Below are 18,986 nucleotides of genomic sequence, written 5' to 3' on the forward strand. Positions count from 1 at the left end.
AGTGGGATGCGCTGTTGTGCTTCAAAGTCCAGATCAATAAAACAGCTACATGCCCCTGAGTCTATTATTGCAGTAACTGGTATAGTTCTTTCAGGTAATTGAAGGAAAATAGGTAAGTCCAGGTGAGTGGCCTTGGTAAAGGAAGGTGACAAACTGGGAGACGAGGTAGCCAGGGTCTTGCGCAGCTTGGCAGGGCAAGAGGAGACATAGTGGCCAGCCTTCCCGCAGTACATGCACAGAAAATTCTGCTGCCGGCGAAGTCGTTCCCTGGCAGTTAAAGAATGTCTTATCAGTCCAAGCTGCCCAGGCCCGGTGGTGACAGAAGGTGAGGATCTACCAGGAACTGTACTGACACGGGCAGGGTATACAGAAGCTGGTGTCCGGGGAAGCATCCAAGCTGGGCGAAGTGGCTGAGTGGTTCTTTCGGTTCTGCGTTCCCGGAGTCGTCGGTCTATCTGAATAGACAAGGCAATTAAGGACTCAAGGGTATCAGGGACACCGACCCGAGCTAGTTCATCCTTCAAGCTCTCGGAGAGACCAAGACGGAATTGATGCCGCAGGGCTGCCTCATTCCACTGGGTATCTGTGCTCCAGCGTCTGAAGTTAGTTACATAGTCCTCAACGGCTCGGGAGCCTTGCTGGAGCGTGTGGAGGGCAGCCTCAGCAGTGGAAGTTCGCTGAGGGTCGTCATAGAGTCGGGCCATAGCATCGAGGAAGGAAGACAGAGAGTCAAGAACCTCATGACGGACTTCAAGTAGATGATGGGCCCAAGCCTGGGGCTCCCCCTGCAGCAGGGTGATAACGAAGCCCACTCTGGTAACTTCAGAGGAAAAGGTCCGAGGTAACAGCGAAAAGTATAGTTCACATGCGTTGCGGAACGCCCGGAATTCGCTTTGGTTACCAGAAAACCTCTCGGGAAGAGGAACCCTGGGTTCAGGGAATGGTATCGTTCCAGTAGAGGAAATGAGGTCCGAAGATAAGTCTGCATAGGTAGCCTGGGTTTGTGTCTGTTTATCTATCCGGACATGGCTATCCTGCAGGGATTTCACAACTTGAGTGAGGGCTGTGAGATGTTGAAAGACACTGTCCATAGGCGAGGTCCCTCCGTCAGGCTCCGACATGGCGGCTTGATACTATTACGTACCTGGGTGTGAGCCTGACGCGTGGAGGGAGACCTCCCGTACAACCCCGGCTCGGAGACCACTGGAATGGGGACAGTGGTGGTAGGAGCGCGGTGGGGTACAGGTGCCTGTTCTGGTTGTTGCTGCTGGTGAGATGGGAACCCAGAGACAGGAAGCAGATGATGCAGGTTTGCAGACTTAGTAGATGCAGGTCAGCAGAGCGTGGATGCAGGTCAGCAGAGCCGAGGATGCAGGTTAGCAGAGGAGTGGATGCAGGTTAGCAGAGGCGTGGATGCAGGTTAGCAGCGCAGCAGGTGCAGGTGAGCGGAGTCAGGCAGGCCGGGTCAAACACTTGGAGTCATAGCAGAAGCAATAGGCAGAAGAGTAGTCAGTCCAGGCCGGGTCTTGGCAACGGGTATTCAAGCAGGGAACAGCGCAAGGTCAACAAGCCGGAGTCAGGATTGGAGCAGGAAGCAGAGTCAGGAAGCCGGGTCATACACTTGGAACAGAATGCTTTCAAACAGCAACAGGAGCTCAGGGAACAGATGCAGATCAAGCCGCGAGGTGCAGCATCACCACAGTGTCTTTTATAGGCTTGCTGGCGCCAAAAGATGCGCGCACGCACGAGCGACGGCTGGTTAGGTACGTTTTGGCGCGTGCGCGAAGGAGCGTGCAACGGCTGCATAGCTGTGTGCAAGGTCCGTGGTTGGCGCATGCGCGTAGGCGCGTGCCGAGGGGAGCGAACAGTACGTCCCTGACAAAAGGTATGGACCAGGGAACACAAGTCTACGCATTGTGCGTTGGACGTGTGTTTGGCTGGGCGTAGGTTACGTTAACAACGTACACAGTGATCCGGCATATCTTAGGCTGTTGTTCCGACGTGGTTGTGAGCATGCGCGCAGGGATGCGTCCAGCATCGGCCCATCATTTGCATGGGGTCACGCCTCATTTGCATGGATTACCCCACTTCCACCTACGCCGGCTTACGCCTACGAAATATATGCCACACTGGTGCAACGTTGGGAGCATTGGCTTTGTGAATTCCATGCTTGCCTCTCTGCGCTGTGTCAGCGTAGCCTACAGGAGATATGCTACGGCGGCATAAATGTGTGCCGATGTCTGTGAATCCGGGCCAATGTATCTCACAAAAATGAGTACACCCTTCACATTTTTTGAAAATATTTTATTATATCTTTTCATGTGACAACATGAAGAAATGACACTTTGTATCTATAATGTTGTGTAGTGAGTGTACAGCTTGTATAACAGTGTGCATTTGCTGTCCCCTCAAAATAACTCAACACACAGCCATTAATGCCTAAACCGCTGGCAACACAAGTGAGGACACCCCCTATTAGCCATTTTCCCTCCCCGGTGTCATGTGACTCGTTAGTGTTACAAGGTCTCAGGTGTGAATGGGGAGCAGGTGTGTTAAATTTGGTGTTATCGCTCTCACTCTCTCATACTGGTCACTGGAAGTACAACGTGGCCCCTCATGGCAAAGAACTCTTTGAGGATCTGAAAAAAAAATAAAGAATTGTGTCTCTACATAAATATGACCTATGCTATAAGAAGATGGCCAAGACCCTGAAACTGGGCTGCAGCACAGTGGCCAAGACCATCCAGCGGTATAACAAGACTCGACATGGTCCACCAAAGAAGTTGAGGTCACATGCTCAGTGTCATATCCAGAGGTTGTCTTTGGGAAATAGACGTATGAGTGCTTCCAGCATTGCTGCAGAGGGTGAAGGGGTGGGGGGGGTCAGCCTGTCAGTTCTAAAGATGATTCACAAGAAAGAGCCGCAAACAGTTTTCTGAAGACAAGCAGACTAAGGATATGGTTTCCTGGAACCGTGTCCTGTGGTCTGAAGAAGCCAAGATAAACTTATTTGGTTCAGATGGTGACAAGCGTGTGTGGCGGCAACCAGGTGAGGAGGACAAAGACAAGTGTGTCTTGTCTACAGTCAGGCATGGTGGGGGGGAGTGTCATGGTCTGGGGCTGCATGAGTGCTGCCGGCACTGGGGAGCTACAGATCATTGAGGGAACCATGAATGTCAACATTAGGGATGAGCTTCGAGTTCGAGTCAAACTCATGTCTGGTATGGATTTTAAGGGGAACTCCACCCCAAATTTAGAAAAAAATGGGGTGGAGTTCCCCCCAAAAGAGTTGTGGGGATGAGGCCCTTGTCCCCATCAACATGGGGACATGATGTTTTGAGGGGTCACAGACCCCCAAAGCATCCTCCCAATGTTGAGGGCATTTGGCCTGGTACAGTTCAGGAGGGGGGTTCTCTCTCGCCCCCCCCCCTTTTCTTGCAGCCTGCCAGTTTGCATTCTCGGATAAGGGTCTGGTATGGATTTTTGGTGGGAACTCCACGCCATTTTTTTTTATTTGACACAGGGTTCCCCTTAATATCCATACCAGACCTGAAGGACTTGGTAATTGAATTTGGGGGGACCCCCACACTTTTTTTTTATGAATGACTTTTCTCTGTATTGCCGGGACCCGACAATTCATTATAGCCGCGAGTGATTTTAAATTAGTTTTTTTCCTTCAGAAATGACACTTTGTACAGGGACAGTTCTAAGCACGGGAAACAAGCACTACTTCACAGGCATACTATACACCCCCAGGTACAAAATTTAAAGGAATATTTCACTTTTATTGTTTCACTTTAAGCATTATTAAAATCACTGCTCCCGAAAAAATTGCCATTGTTAACTTTTTTTTTGCATTGATCCATGTCCCCTGGGGCAGGACCCGGGTCCCCAAACACTTTTTAAGACAATGACTTGCATATTAGCCTTTAAAATTAGCACTTTAAATTTCTCCCATAGACTTTAACAGAGTGTTCCGTGGCTTTTCGAATTTGCCACGAACACCCCTAATTGTTCGCCGAACAGGCAATGTTCTTGTCGAACATGAGTTTGACTCGAACTCGAAGCTCATCCCTACTCGTGATCCACCACCATTCAAAATGGACTCTTACCAGAATCAATAGCCCCCATTACAGAGTCACTAGTGCCTGATCCAGGAATTCCATCTGGAAGTGTAATACCATTGAAAAATCTTTAAACCATCTCCAGGATGTCTCAGGTGGATAACCTATTGTAGGGTAGTCCTTGCTGCAGTGCTTCTCTCCCCCGATTCCTTTCACATGTGTGGTTTCGCTGTGCTCACCTAATACCTAATAAACCTCATAGGTGAGCACAAGCCAGACCACACATGTGAAATGAATCGGGGTAGAGAAGCACAATATGAGACATCCTGGGACGGTTTAAAGATTTTTCAATGGCCCTACACTTCCGGATGGAATTCCTGGATCAGGCACTAGTGACTCTGTAATGGGGTCCATTGGTTCTGGTAAGAGTCCATTTTGAATGGTGTGGGATCATGAGGTAGAATCTGAAAAATCAGTACAATTCTCTCACACATGGCGAAATTTGAAATGGGAGTTCTAAGATTACCAGGATATACATCTGGACTATATTTGCTACAAAAACTTGTTGTAGAAATATATTTTTATATGACAGCGGTGTGTAAACCAAATACTCTACATTTTTACTTTGTTTTCCTCAATTTCCCAAAAATGTGATCTTCAAAAGACTCGTCATGTCTCTATTTATTACAGTGAAAGGTCTTCTTTGTAAAAGTTGGCATTTTGTAGATGTTTCTCCTGTCCGGACACTCCAGGGCCTCAATAAACATGATAAGTAGTCAGGATAGTAGATGCAAAATATACGCACTTTGAAGATGCCAAAGGTGCTTCTTGGATTTTGGGCCTCTCTATGCATCTAAGTGGGAAAAACATTTCACACATGTGGTATCCCCGTACTCAGGAGGAGTAGAAGAATGTATTTTGGGGTGTAATTGTAAGGATTCCTGTGCCGTGTGTGGGAAATAACTTGGTAAAGTGACAACTTTGTTAAATAAAATCAAATTTTATTTACTTTCTTCATTTCCCAAAAATTGTGGCAAAAGATTACAACTTCAAATAAAATCCTCATACTTCTTACTGAAGAGCTTGGACTGTCTACTTTCCATTTCGGTGATATTTGTAACGTCCTGGAATTTTAGAACCTCAATAAAATGAGATGGACAATCAGAAGATCGGGGATGTTACATTTCATATATACTCACCATAGTCTGTAGACTCGATAACTCTCACACAGAATACATAATAGACACTGATTTGTTTTTTTAAAGAAATAAATGCAGCAGAATATATTTCGGCCTAAATTTATGAAGAAAGATTTTATAGCAGAAACTAAAAAGCCTCGTACACACGACCGTTTTTCCGACGGGAAAACTCAGCTGAAAGCTTTTGGCCGGTAAATCCCAGCTGTGTGTATGCTCCATCTGAGTTTTTCTGATGGGAAAACTGACGGAAAAAAAAAAGAGCAGGATCTCTTTTTTCCCCGTCAGGCCACGTACACACGGTCTGACAAAACCAATGAGAATGGACCGAGGTTCAGTTTCATCGGTCCAAACCGACCGTGTGTATAGCCCATCGGTCTGTTTTCCTTCGGTCCAAAATTTTAAAACATGCTTTAAAATCGAACCGATGGACCGCTGCCCGATCGGTCCAAACCGATGGTTAGTACAGAAAGCATCGGTTCAAAACCTGTGTTTGACGTCACTGCGTTCTGACCCGATCGGTTTTTGGAACGATGGTGTGTACACACATCAGGCCACTTCCGTCGGACCATTCTCATCGGTTTGGAACGACCGTGTGTACGCGGTCTCAGGAAAAAATACTATATGTTGCTGATTGAAAACTTTACTATTGTAAATTGATTTTCCAATCCTGTACTCATTTATATTCTCTCCTATCGTGATTGTACACTGCACAACGTCTATTACTGTGCAACTTTATTACTGTGTAAAGTTTAAAAACTTGTTTCACTAAAAATTATCTGATTAAAAATAATATATGGGGGTGCACAAATTATGTAAATGCTGCTTTGTAATTAATTACTGAAAAAACATATATTTTTTAATGTATTCCCAAGAAAAAAGCAGGAACAAAACATATATCTAAATTTCCTATTAAAGGGACCAGCTGCCGACCTCCTGAAGTACATATACTGGGGGTGGGTGGGAAACACCTATAGGCTAAGTATCGCCTGTATCCTGCATCGCTTAGCACATTCACACTGGCGGGTTCCCTGGTGCATTCAGTTTGCCGATACAGTGGCCGATGTGTCCACAAGACACAGCTTATTGCAGCTGCCAGTAACCATCCGCTTTGATAGGCCCGGGGGTCATGTGGGATCCATCGCTATGTGATCACATGATCACAATGTCAACAACGCTGTTATGAAGGAATTCTATTCCTAACAGCTGTGATTTCTGTAGTGATGCTGTGATTGGCCCACAGCTTTCACATGGTACCTGGGAAAACTCACTGCACCCTGTACCATGTGATAACTGTGGGCCAATCTCAGCACACAATAGACACGTGCACACTGAAATATTTTGTTTCAGAATTTTGTTTTCGTCCAAAAAATACAATTATTTAGTTACTTACAAAATACTTTTTTATTAATTTTGTTTTGTTAAAAAATGCATTCATCTAAAAATCTGAATGAATTAAGGTCGAATCTGTCATTAAAGGCTTATGGTGTCTGTGGGATGTTCTAAGAAGATTTGATGAAGCAGCTAAACTGTACGACACCGCAATCGTGCATTGCTGGTCGAATGCTCCGCCCACAAGCTATGGTAGAATTCTAATGTTATATGACACTAGTAATAATTATATTTATTAATTATTATTACTAGTCAACCAACATTAGAATTCTTCTATAGCTTATGGGCGGAGCATTTGACCATAAACATCCGCTGGTGGCGATTGTATGTTTTTAGCTGTTTCGTCTAATCTTCATGTCTCTATAATGTCAAATATTTTCTCTCTATATCGACTCTTTTCTCTCGAAGTCAAATCTTTACTCTCTATATCCAATCTTTCCTCTCTATGTAGAATAATCTTGGACTAATACAGTTAAGGTTAGACACATTCAACCGCAGGTTCGATAGACAGTCATATGATGACGCTGTACTGCACCAGTGACAGGATGTAAACACGAAATTGTGAAAAAAAATCTGTTTAATTTCTTCATTTTCCAAAAAACTGTGATGAAAAATTACAACTTCAAAAGAACTCACCATGCCTCTTTTGAAAAATACCTCAGACTGTCTACTTTCCAAAAAGGGGTCATTTGGGAGGTATTTGTACTGTCCTGGCTTTTTAGGGGTCCCACAAAATGAAATAGGCCAACAGTATATCAGAATATATACAGTACTTATTGGAATTTTGTTTTTGTTTTGCAGAATACATTTTGACCAAAATATATGAAGAAATGTGGTTCTTATTTTATTTTTATATAATCAAAAGTAGAAAATATTGTTGTTTTTGTTTTCGAAATGTTATTTTTTTTCATATATATATATATAAAACAGTGGTTACCAAATAACACCAATAGAAAGCTCTATTTGTATGAAACAAATCATATCAATTTCAATGGTGTAAAGCGTTGCATGACAGAGCAATTACCAGTTAAAATGACGCAGTGCTAAAAATGCCCTGGTCATGAAAGGGATAAAATCTTCCGGAGCTCAGGTGGGTAAAGCCCTATGAGTCCTGAAAATCTGTTGATCTATAATACATGTGGGTAGACTACAAATTCTAAAGATATAGGCCCAGATCCACGAAGAAGTAACGTTGGCGTATCTATTGATACGCTGCGTAACTTCTAGGATGCTCCGGGGTATCTTTGTTTTGTATCCACAAAACAAGATACGCCTGAAGCTGGGCTAGATCTGACTGACGTACGTCTTAGTACACTGTCGGATCTAAGGTGCATATTTACGCTGGCCGCTAGGTGGCGCTTCAGTTGGTTTCCGCGTCGAGTATGCAAATTAGCAAGATACGCCAATCCAAAAACGTAGGTCCGCCCGGCGCATTTTTTACGTTGTTTCCGTAAGGCTCTTTTTGGCGTAACGTTACCCCTGCTCTATGAGGCGTGCGCAATGTTAAGTATGGACGTCGGGCCAACGTCAAATTTTCCGTCGTTTACGTCGTTTGCATAAAACGTTCGCGAATAGGGCGTAAATTACGTTCACGTCGTCTAGCATTGAGCGGGTGTCATTTAATTTGAAAATTCGACGTGATACTGAGCATGCGCGCGAATGCGCAGTACAAAAAAAGCGTCATTTACGTGGGGTCAAGCTTATTTTACATAAAACACGCCCCCCTGTTCCTCATTTGATTTAGGTGTGCCTACGCCGGCAGATTTACGCTACGCCGCCGTAACTTTAGAGGCAAGTGCTTTGTGAATACAGCACTTGTCTCTCAAAGTTGCGGCGGCGTAGCGTTACTACGATACGCCCATGTAAAGATACGCCTATTTATGTGGATCTGGCCCATAATGTGCAGAACTGAGACATTGCCAAAAATGAAAAAAACTAACAAAAAAATGCTCTGTGACTCAAGGAGTTTAGGGGAATAAAATGGTTAATGACAGATTGCATCATTTATGTCATTATTGATTTTGCCCATAGTTATACTTAACACAATGCTTCTAGGGTCAAAAAGTGTCTTTCACAATTTTTTTTACCAAAAAATAAAAGATCTTTCAACTCAATAAAGAGAACCCCAATCAGGGAAATGTAATTCCCTCCGAAGAAGTTGTAGGGATATGACCACATACTCTTTGTGAGATCAGATCTCTTGTAGCTGTACTGTATGATTGGTCTATGGAGGTGACCAATATAAGGACAGGAAAACTAGATAATAAGGAGATCCAATCTTCACCTGATGAAATCCTATAGACTTTCATCAGAACTGAATAAAACACAAGTAGCCATCTGGGATAAGGTTGTAATGTTGAATGCATCCCATAAAACAGCAGCAACTCAATGTTGCAAGGCCTGTGCCAGATTAAGAAGTTGCTTTCTCATGGAATGGAGACTTTGGTATGGTTAGTGTCCCTGTCTGCAAAGTTGTCATCCATGAGAGGCGGTGGAATATGGACAGGAGGCCTTGATCATGGGAAGAGGAGTGGAAAATGTACACGATGGGCTTAGCTGGAGCCCCCATGATTGACAGGTATAGCAATTGTCAGCAGAACCTGGAAAGGATTCTCCCACTGAGGCTTCAGAGTCTTGGCAAGATGCCGCTTGACTGCTACCCAGTCTCCCTGTACTGAGGCAGTGTTGGTCATGTATTGGCTCAGGATCAGGCAATTAGGAAAACACTTGAGAATACAGCTCAGTTAGTTATTCATGCAAATGCATTACAAGTTTAGTCAAAGCCCCATAAAAAGGGTACAGATGAGAGGCATAAGGAAGTGGTTCATTGTTGCCTGCCCCAAAAAAATGTCAATATTTAGAATAGTCAAGGTCTTTCCAGGTTGTGCCTGATGGACATAAATACTAAAGTGTCCATCCATCACATTCCCGTTTGCTTACTTTTTTTTTCTTCAAAATAGCAATATACTTTAAATATATGTGAGATGACATGAGCTGTGAAATTGACACCCTGAAGTCTTTCATTGCAGCTTAGCTCCTCCCCCTTCTTCCAGAGTTTCCTCACTGCAGCTGAAGCGTGTGAATCCTCTCGTGATAGATTAGCCCGGCATTTTTCGTAAAAGCTTTGTCACATTCAGAACATTGAAATGGCTTCTCTCCAGTGTGAACCCTCTGGTGTGTGGCAGGGCTTGTCTTCTGTGTAAAAGCTTTATCACATTCTGAACACTGATACAGCTTCTCTCCAGTGTGAATCCTCTGGTGTGTGATAAGATATGACTTCCATGCAAAAGCTTTGCCACATTCAGAACATTGATATGGCTTCTCTCTGGTGTGGACCCTTGTGTGTTGGAAAAGGATGTGCCCCCTATAAAAGCTTTATCACATTCAGGACACTGCTACAGCTTCTCTCCAGTGTGAATCTTCTGGTGTCTGATAAGATTTGACTTCTGTGTAAAAGCTTTGTTACATTCAGAACACTGATATGGCTTCTCTCCAGTGTGAACCCTCTGGTGTGTGATAAGCTCTTTCTTTGTTCTAAAAGCTTTGTCACATTCAGAACACTTATGTGACTTCTCTCCAGTGTGAATCTTCTGGTGTTTGATAAGATTTGACTTAGATGTAAAATCTTTGTCACATTCTGAACATTGATATGGCTTCTCTCCAGTGTGAGTCATCTTGTGTACAATAAAATTATCTTTCTTTGTAAAAGCTTTGTCACATTCTGAACATTGATACGGCTTCTCTCCAGTGTGAATCATCTTGTGTGTGTGAAGGCCACTGTTCTTTGTAAAAGTTTTGCTACACTCAGAACACTGATATGGCCTCTCTCCAGTGTGAACCCTCTGGTGTGTGATAAGCTCTCTCTTTGTTATAAAAGCTTTGCCACATTCAGAACACTTATATGACTTCTCTCCAGTGTGAATCTTCTGGTGTGTGATAAGATGTGACTTAGATGTAAAAGCTTTGTCACATTCTGAACATTGATACGGCTTCTCTCCAGTGTGAGTCATCTTGTGTACAATAAAATGATCTTTCTGTATAAAAGCTTTGTCACATTCTGAACATTGATATGGCCTCTTTCCAGTGTGAATCATCTTGTGTGTGTGGAGGCTACACCTTTGTTTAAAAGTTTTGCCACATTCAGAACACTGAAAAGGTTTCTCTCCAGTATGAACCCTCTGATGTCTGATAAGCTTGCTCTTGGTTGAAAATGCTTTGTCACATTCAGAACACTGATATGGCTTCTCTCCAGTGTGAACCTTCTGGTGTGCGATACGTTCTGCCTCCATTGTAAAACCTTTATCAAATTCCAAAAAAGAAATATCTTCTGAAATGACTTCTCTTATGTATACATGGGTTGGACTTTATTGTAAAGCCATTGTCACTTCCAGAACACTGAAATGACTTCTCTCTTGTTGTCCTCTGAGGATGGATCAATGTTGAAGAGGCTCCAAAACACTTACAACATTTAGAACACTGATATGTCTTGAATCCTGTGTGAATCTTCCAGTGAATTGCAAAAAATACTTTTTGTCACTTAAGACACTCATATGGCTCGTTTCTCATCTGACTTATTTTTTAAGACAAGTCTGACCAAAAACTCGGATCATCAATCCACCTATACAGGAAAAAATAAAAAGTCAGAATTCTATATAAAGGATTAAATAAAGTTACTTTCTATTTTTTACATTCATTATTAAATATATCTTATATATAGAAGGAATATGTACAATATTATACATGTTTAAATATTTGTATTCTATTTTATTGGGGACAATCTATTATTCCCATTGGCTGGTAAAATTGACAGTTTATTACAATTTCCATTTGAGAATCTAATTTCTTTGTTCTAATTTAGAGCATTGTGCTGCATAGTTATGGGGGGGGGGGATGTGATTGGTATTGACTTGTGGGCACGTTTCACAAATCTATCTGAAAACCCAAACATTGCCGATGTAAATACAAACCCCATTGAAGTCAATAGGAGGCAAATTCTGAAAACCCAAGTTACACTCACCAGTAACGTCTTTTCCAGAAGTCTTTCAACACAACATCTTTGAGAGAGAGAAGACTCCTCCTCCCATTCCCAGGAAACACTGCATCTCCCAATCTTTTAAAAGGACTGTCTCTAGCTAACCCCTAAGTTCATTCAGAGTACCTTCGGCCCAGTGCTGGGACAAGGTTATCCAGTGGGGTAAAAATGTAAATGGCAAAAATGGGAAGCTGCACCCCCCAGCCCATCAGCCCCATCAATCCCTGATCTCTGTTGGGTACAGAATGTAGTGGGACCAATATATTGACATGTGCCAAAATGTTTGTGGCATGCAATTGCATAGTAACAATATTTTCTACATCAGCCGACAGCAGACTTTAGCCCGCTATCATTTGAATACAGATCAAAGGAGTGCAGGGGTCCTTACACATGAGTTCATTCGGGTCCTCCTCTCAATTTTTCAGGAGGACCTGATCGGAAAGGTCCATGCAGCCCTATCAGGAGGACCTGATCTGACAGGTCCATGCAGCCCTATGGACAGGCTGATGTAAATGATATGTTTACACCTACCTTGCTCTGAATTCTTCCAGGTCTGGGGAAAAAAAAATCGAAAAGGACTGTGTCCTCCTCCATTTCTCTGGACCTAAATGTGACACATCGGAGAAAGCCTGATGTAAACAGACAGTAAATAGACACCGGGGTCTGTTTTCATCCAGCCGCCCATAGAACTGTCACAGGTCCTCCTGTGTCTGCTTTCACAAACAGAAATGGGCACAGAGAACCAATACATACTGAGAATCAATACATACAGAGAATCCCAGGCAGTACTTTGCGCCATTACTTGGAATCCGAATACACATGAACTGACCGCAATGAGGATAGGTGTCTGAAAGTGACATTACACTGTAATTGCTTCCTTGGAAGGTGAGCAGGCAATTCACATTCCGGTGGTGGTGAATCTTTGTCTGCACTGTATATTATTTATTATTTTCACGGAGGAAGGTGTTTTCATCATTTTAAAGTTTTTGTTATTTTTGACATTTGTAGCAATATTATACAAGTGTGTGTAGCAATAAGCACTGTGCATTGTTATCAGGTTGTTTTTAGCGCACTATTAATCTATCACTAATTACTATACAAAAGTTATATTGACGACATCTTTGTCCTCTGGAGAGAGGAATGGCATTGGGTACAGGAGGCTGGAAACATACACCGGGTAATTTTTTGGACTTGGTGCTATGTAAACAAGATGATAAGTTTGGTACCCGCACATTTTTCAAGGAAACAGACTGCAATGGCCACATCCCTACACATAGCTGCCACCATCCTAAGTGATCTCCCTAAAGGACAGCTAATGTGAATAAGAAGACATTGTGGGGATGATGAGGATTTTAATAGCCAGACAGATGATCCAAACATGTAATAAGAGTTACAAACATAAACACCTAAATAATATAAAACAATTCTTATTAGGGACAATGTACTACTAGCTATTCTCCAAAAAAAGCCAAGATTTACAGTATAGATCACAGATCTCCCAACCTTCGAGATAAGTTGGTCCAGAATGTAGAAGAACCGCCCAAGAAGGGTGTTACATACTTGGACCAAACTATTTTTTATGCATGTAGTTGTTGCATTCTCTGTAATGCCGCGTACACACGATCATAAATTCCGACAAGAAAACCGTGGATTTTTTTCCGACGGAATGTTGGCTCAAACTTGTGTTGCATACACATGGTCACACCAAATTCCGATCTCCAAGAACATGGGGATGTACAACACTACAACGAGCCAAGAAAAGTGAAGCTCAATGATTCTGAGCATGTATAAAGAAAAAATGCGGCGCCAATAAAAACACAAATGCCCTGTGGGGCAATAATGAATGTAGACTCAGCAAGATCAATGTGATTTGAACAGTGAGTACATAAGGAGTGATCAAAAGGGGCTCCACTACATTGAAGGTCAATAGGGTGAGTCCCTAGATCACTAAACCAGTGAATATTGAGTGTGTCAACCCAAACAGCAGGAACGGTGAAATTCACAATACAAAAAGCTGTGCACATGAATAAAAACAAATGACTGTGGTATTCATAAAGTGTCAGTAATATGTGAAACGGACAATGATTGTCATGAACCACAAAGTCCAATTTCCTGCATGTAAATGGCTTGTATTCATAAAGTTTATACAGTCCAAAGGAACATCAATCTTGTTGGTAAGCGGTGTCTTATCTCCAGAAAGAATCAGCAGTAGAAATAAATAAATTATGCCCTTACCGGATGGAGTAGACCCACATCTCACCGTACGGTGGGGGGTCTTCAAGGCTTGCGTAGGCCGATTGCCTTACAGGGGTAACTCTCCAGACACTCCTAAAGCGCTTTTCCGGTAGGACCTTTTCACTCTGATTGGACCAGGAATCTGGAACTGGTGATGATGATGATGATGTTCCTGGAGGTGGTTGGAGTTCTCAGGGGATCCAGTGTACCAGTATAAAATTAAAAGAGAAAAGAAAACACCTCCTCATCGCGTAAAAAATGTTTTTAAAAAACTTCAAAATAAGGACAAGCTCCCAAAAGTCTCAAAAGGGGGATCTCAGTAAACCATTATCACACCAAAAAAGAACAGCACTGCAAAAGCAATCTCAGCATCAAGGCACACACACTTCAGAGAAGGATAAAGTAACTATGCGCAGTTTGGGGTGGATATAATCAGATGCCCGACCGGTTTCGTATCAAAATACTTCTACTGGGGTGCATATCTGAATCATCTTGCCCTCTTGCGCTTTAAATAACATCTCTACTTACCCCCATAGGACCGGCACTCACCGTTACTGGCGTGCGTTCCAATTACTGACATTTCCGGTTTACGTGCGCTCCAGGCGCCCGGAAATGACATATACTAAATCCAATTGATAAATCCCTGTATTCTCTATGGTCTTCTCGTGCGCTCCAGGCGCCCGGAAGTGACATCTTCTATGTGTCCGCCCATCACCCTGATCTCCCCTCCACTCCCCTCCCCTCCAGGAGGTTGAGCCCATCGGCACCACTCCCCGCATGTGCAGGCCCAGCGAGGCGGAGCGCGTCACCGACCGACGCAAACCCTGCCCCCTCGTGACGCGACCCCACAGCAAGGAGACATGCAGACGTTGCGCCCGTGTGTAAACACAACCGCACCCACACAATAGTGCACCGAGGAGGCCCATCGATCCATGAAGGATCACAGGGCGGTCAATAGGAGCACAGCAGGGAATAGGAACACAATGGATGGCTAAAACATAGAGACGTGTATGGAGGGCCTCCTAGTGGTGGGAAACAGCAACTTGAAGTCGCCATCCCAACTATAATCATGGGCTGCTACATAACACAATTCTCATATGTAAGGCGCCACCTAGTGGTCAAAAATGGAAAAATTACCATCTATCTATTCATCCCATACTATTACGCTGTCAAAAATCTATAAAAAAATAATTTTTGGATTATAGAGATGGTGTCGTGGGAGTAAGTAAAAATGGAAAAATTCTTCAAAAAACAGAAAAAGTAATAACTGATAAATATCTAATATATTACCATTAGTCATATAAATCAGGACTGATTGATGAAAGAGTTAACGTCCCACTCCACATTGAGGCCGTGGGGGACGTAACTCTTCAATTGGTAGATCCAGAAGACTTCAAGTTTTGATACACCCCGAACACTGGGCTCACCTCTCCAGTGGGGGACGAAGTGATCTATGACCTGAAAGGTCGTCCCCTCGATTCTTTTATTATGTTGTTCAAGAAAGTGCCTGGATACAGTATGTTTTGTGCACCCCTTCTTAATTTTGGCTATGTGTTCCCCTACCCTTATGGTGAAACTTCTAATAGTGCGGCCCACATATTGTTTCCCACAGTGGCAGGTAATAAGATAAACCACGTGTTTAGTAGCACACGTGGAAAATACTTTCATGGGAAATACAAGACCAGTTACTGTTGATGTAAAGCTAACTGTTTTTCTCTTATTAGAATTATGTAGGCATACCTTACATTTTCTACAAGGGTGATAGCCTTTAGACAAAGGGAAAAAGGAAATTTTCACTGGAGGGTCTGGTATATTTGGTGCAAGTTGATTTCTTAGAGGGACAGCCCCTCTATAAATCACACCTGCCTGTACAGGAAGAACTGGTCCCAACAAGGGATCATTTTTCAAAACTGCCCAATGTTTTTGAATAATACTTTTAATTTGTCTATGTTGGGTAGAGAAAGTGGTGAAGAACGAGTGTTTAAATTTGTTATCTTGTGCTATTTTGACTTTTTCCACGGTTAATGTGGACCTATCCACTGTAGAGATTTTCTTGATTTCCTCTTCTATGGCCAGATTGCAGTATCCCTTATCCACAAACCTTGTTTTCAAAGTTTGTGCCTGGACCTTGAAATCATTTAAATTAGAGCAGTTCCGTCTTAGTCTAAGCATCTGGCTACGAGGTACCGAGCCAAGCCAGGACGGGTGATGGCAACTATCCTGTGGGATAAACCCGTTGCGGTCCGTGCTTTTGAAGTATGTTCTAGTTTTAAGTTGATGGTTTTCAACAAAGATTTCAAGGTCGAGGAAGTGTATACTTGAGGGATTCGCCTCGTAGGAGAGACCAATCCCGACTTGATTATCATTCAAGACAGTCATGAAGATATCAAGAGAAGTACGATCCCCTTTCCATAGAAGGAGGATGTCGTCTATATATCGAGCCCACAGAACGATCTCAGGTCGCTCTAGAGCATAGACGACATCCTCCTCCCATTTGGCCATAAAAATATTAGCCAAGCTGGGGGCAAACTTGGCCCCCATCGCTACACCTTTCTGTTGTAAATAAAAGTCACCTCCGTACCAGAAATAGTTGTGAGAAGTTGCGAACCTCAACAGGTCCATGATGAATAACTTCTGTACCAAAGGAATGGTTTCCACTCTATCCAAAAAACAGTCCACAGCTTGAAAACCTAAATGATGGGCAATACTGGTGTATAAAGATGCCACATCGGCTGTGACTAGTAAAAGATCTTCCGTGTAGGGTACCTCTTGTAATTTGGCAATAGTGTGTCTGGTATCCTTCAGGTAGGAGGGGATATTTTTCACAATAGGTTGGAGATGGTAGTCTATGTACTTCCCTACTCTAGATGTTATTGAGTTGATACCGCTTACAATAGGCCGCCCCGGTGGGCGGGTACTATTTTTGTGTACTTTGGGCAAGTAGTACATGACTGGTATACGCGGAACTTTAGGCACAAGATAACTCTTCTATTTGTTATCCAATATTCCCTTTCTAGCCCCAATATCAATGAGTTTCTTCAACGAAACCTTGAATTTAGAAGTGGGGTTCGAGGGTAATTTGGTATATGTAGAACTGTCCCCCAGAATATTATACATCTCTTCGTTGTAAGCAGTTTTGTCAAGAACCACTATCCCTCCCCCTTTGTCCGCAGGGCGGATCACCAGATCCCTCCTTTCACATAATGTTCTTAAACCATGTTTAATATTAGGGTCAGAGTAATTCCTTTTGACAGGAAGTTCTTCCAAATCTTTGATGACCAAATCCCTGAACACTTTGATACTAGGTGCTATTGGACATGAAGGGTTAAAGAGGGAAGGGTTAGAAAGCCCCGTATGTATAATCTGTGTAGAAACCTCTGGGAGATTCGGTCTACAGGGGTTGGAAATAAAATACCTTTGAATATTCATTTTTCTCACGAACTTCTGTACATCAATAAAGGTATTGAATTTATTGAGAGTTCTAGACGGGACAAATTTTAGGCCCTTGTCTAAAACCACTTTCTCTGCATTGGTGAAATCAGCTGAACTTAAGTTAAAAATTCCCGCCAATGTTACACTCTTCTCCTTTTTCTTCCTGGCCATTCTGAGCATGTGTCAAATTGATTCAGAGCATGCATGTTTTTTGTGCGTTGGAATTGCATACAGACGATCGGAATTTCCAACAAGAACTTTTCTTGTCAGAAAAATTGAGAACCAGCTCTCAAATTTTTTTTGTTGGAAATTCCGACAGAAAAAGTCAGATGGAGCCTACACACGGTCGGAATTTCCAACCAAAAGCTCACATCGAACTGAGGTTTAGTTGCATGCATTTGCAAATACCTGTGTAAGCTGCAGGCCCCGTCAAGGCACTCGGTGTACTGCAGTCCTAACTATGACCTTATTAAAGTCTCCTCCGTGGGAGCACAGGTGTGCTAATCAATAGGTAAGGGGCAGGTGGCTGGGAGTAACCCAGTCCTCCTTAAAGGGGCAGGAGCACACCAAACACCCAGCGCATTGAAGCAAAGGTGCTGTTATGCTACCTGACCATGCCCCTACCTATGGCTGGTTTAACAATAAAGAGCGCTGGACAAAAACGCATGTGTATATACGAAGATGTCACAAAAGAATAGCAGGAGTGGAAATATTCATGCCTTCCAAACCAAAACAACACCAAAATAAATGAATGCGGACCACATAAACCTGGGTCAGCTAGTCAATAAAAGACAATACAAAAATCATCAATGGTGAATCTGTGGAGGCATTTTATTCCACTCCTGAATCGCATCTCCATCCCTGGATAATGAAGGTATAGCAATAGGTGTCCCAAGTACTTGCAACCAATCTGCTAGCAGTACACCAACATCTGATTTCCCTGCCCCAGTTCCTGAACCATAAAAAGAAATTCAGTCCCAGCCATCCACATGCTCAGCATCTAAATGCTAGCTTGGCCACATTTCTAGCACTCCAACTGTGGCCTTTTCAGCTGGTAGACTCTGCCCCCTTCTGTGAATTTGTGGAATGTGCTGTACCTCAGTGGCAGGTTCCAAAACACCATTTCTTTTCACGGAAGGCCATTTCGGCTCTTGATCGGCATGTGGAAGGCAATGTTTTGGCCTCGTAGGACAGGGCAGTTAGGAGGATTGTGTCAGGATGGATGTAGAGAATAACACTCAACAGCAGTCTTCAAGGGATGGTTTTAGTCCCCAGCAATCCAAGTAGTTGTACGTGGCTGGGAGGAGGTAGTTGCGGATCATGTGATCCTTAGTGACCCAGAGGACTCAGAATTATATGTCTCTGCAAACTTACGCTACATGGCCTCCCTGATTCTGCAAAGCCTGCAAAAAGGACCCTAGGATTCGTGGTCTCAAGATGAGGGATCATTACTGGCTGGCAACCTTTCTTCATCCACGTTACAAGGATAAGGTTGCATAACTCATCCAGCCTTTGTAGAGACAGGCGAGGAGGAAACATCTTCAGGAGTAGTGTTGAGCAGAATATGCCATATTCGATTTTGCGATATATCTCGAATATATATTCGAATATTCGAGATATATTCGCTAAATTCGA

The 18,986-nt window shown here is 43.1% G+C and overlaps 1 protein-coding gene and 2 pseudogenes across 2 annotated transcripts in view; 1 reads left to right on the forward strand and 2 right to left on the reverse strand.

The window, feature by feature from the left end:
• LOC120926518 overlaps nucleotides 1-18,986 on the reverse strand; it is a 574,555-nt pseudogene that overhangs the window by 173,179 nt on the left and 382,390 nt on the right.
• LOC120928403 (zinc finger protein 300-like) overlaps nucleotides 1-18,986 on the forward strand; it is a 1,021,177-nt gene that overhangs the window by 142,956 nt on the left and 859,235 nt on the right. The gene's annotated exons all lie outside the window — the stretch shown is intronic.
• LOC120926655 overlaps nucleotides 9,637-18,986 on the reverse strand; it is a 391,741-nt pseudogene continuing 382,391 nt past the window's right edge.

This window comes from Rana temporaria, chromosome 2, assembly GCF_905171775.1.
Source record: "Rana temporaria chromosome 2, aRanTem1.1, whole genome shotgun sequence".
NCBI classification, from domain to species: Eukaryota; Metazoa; Chordata; class Amphibia; order Anura; family Ranidae; genus Rana; species Rana temporaria.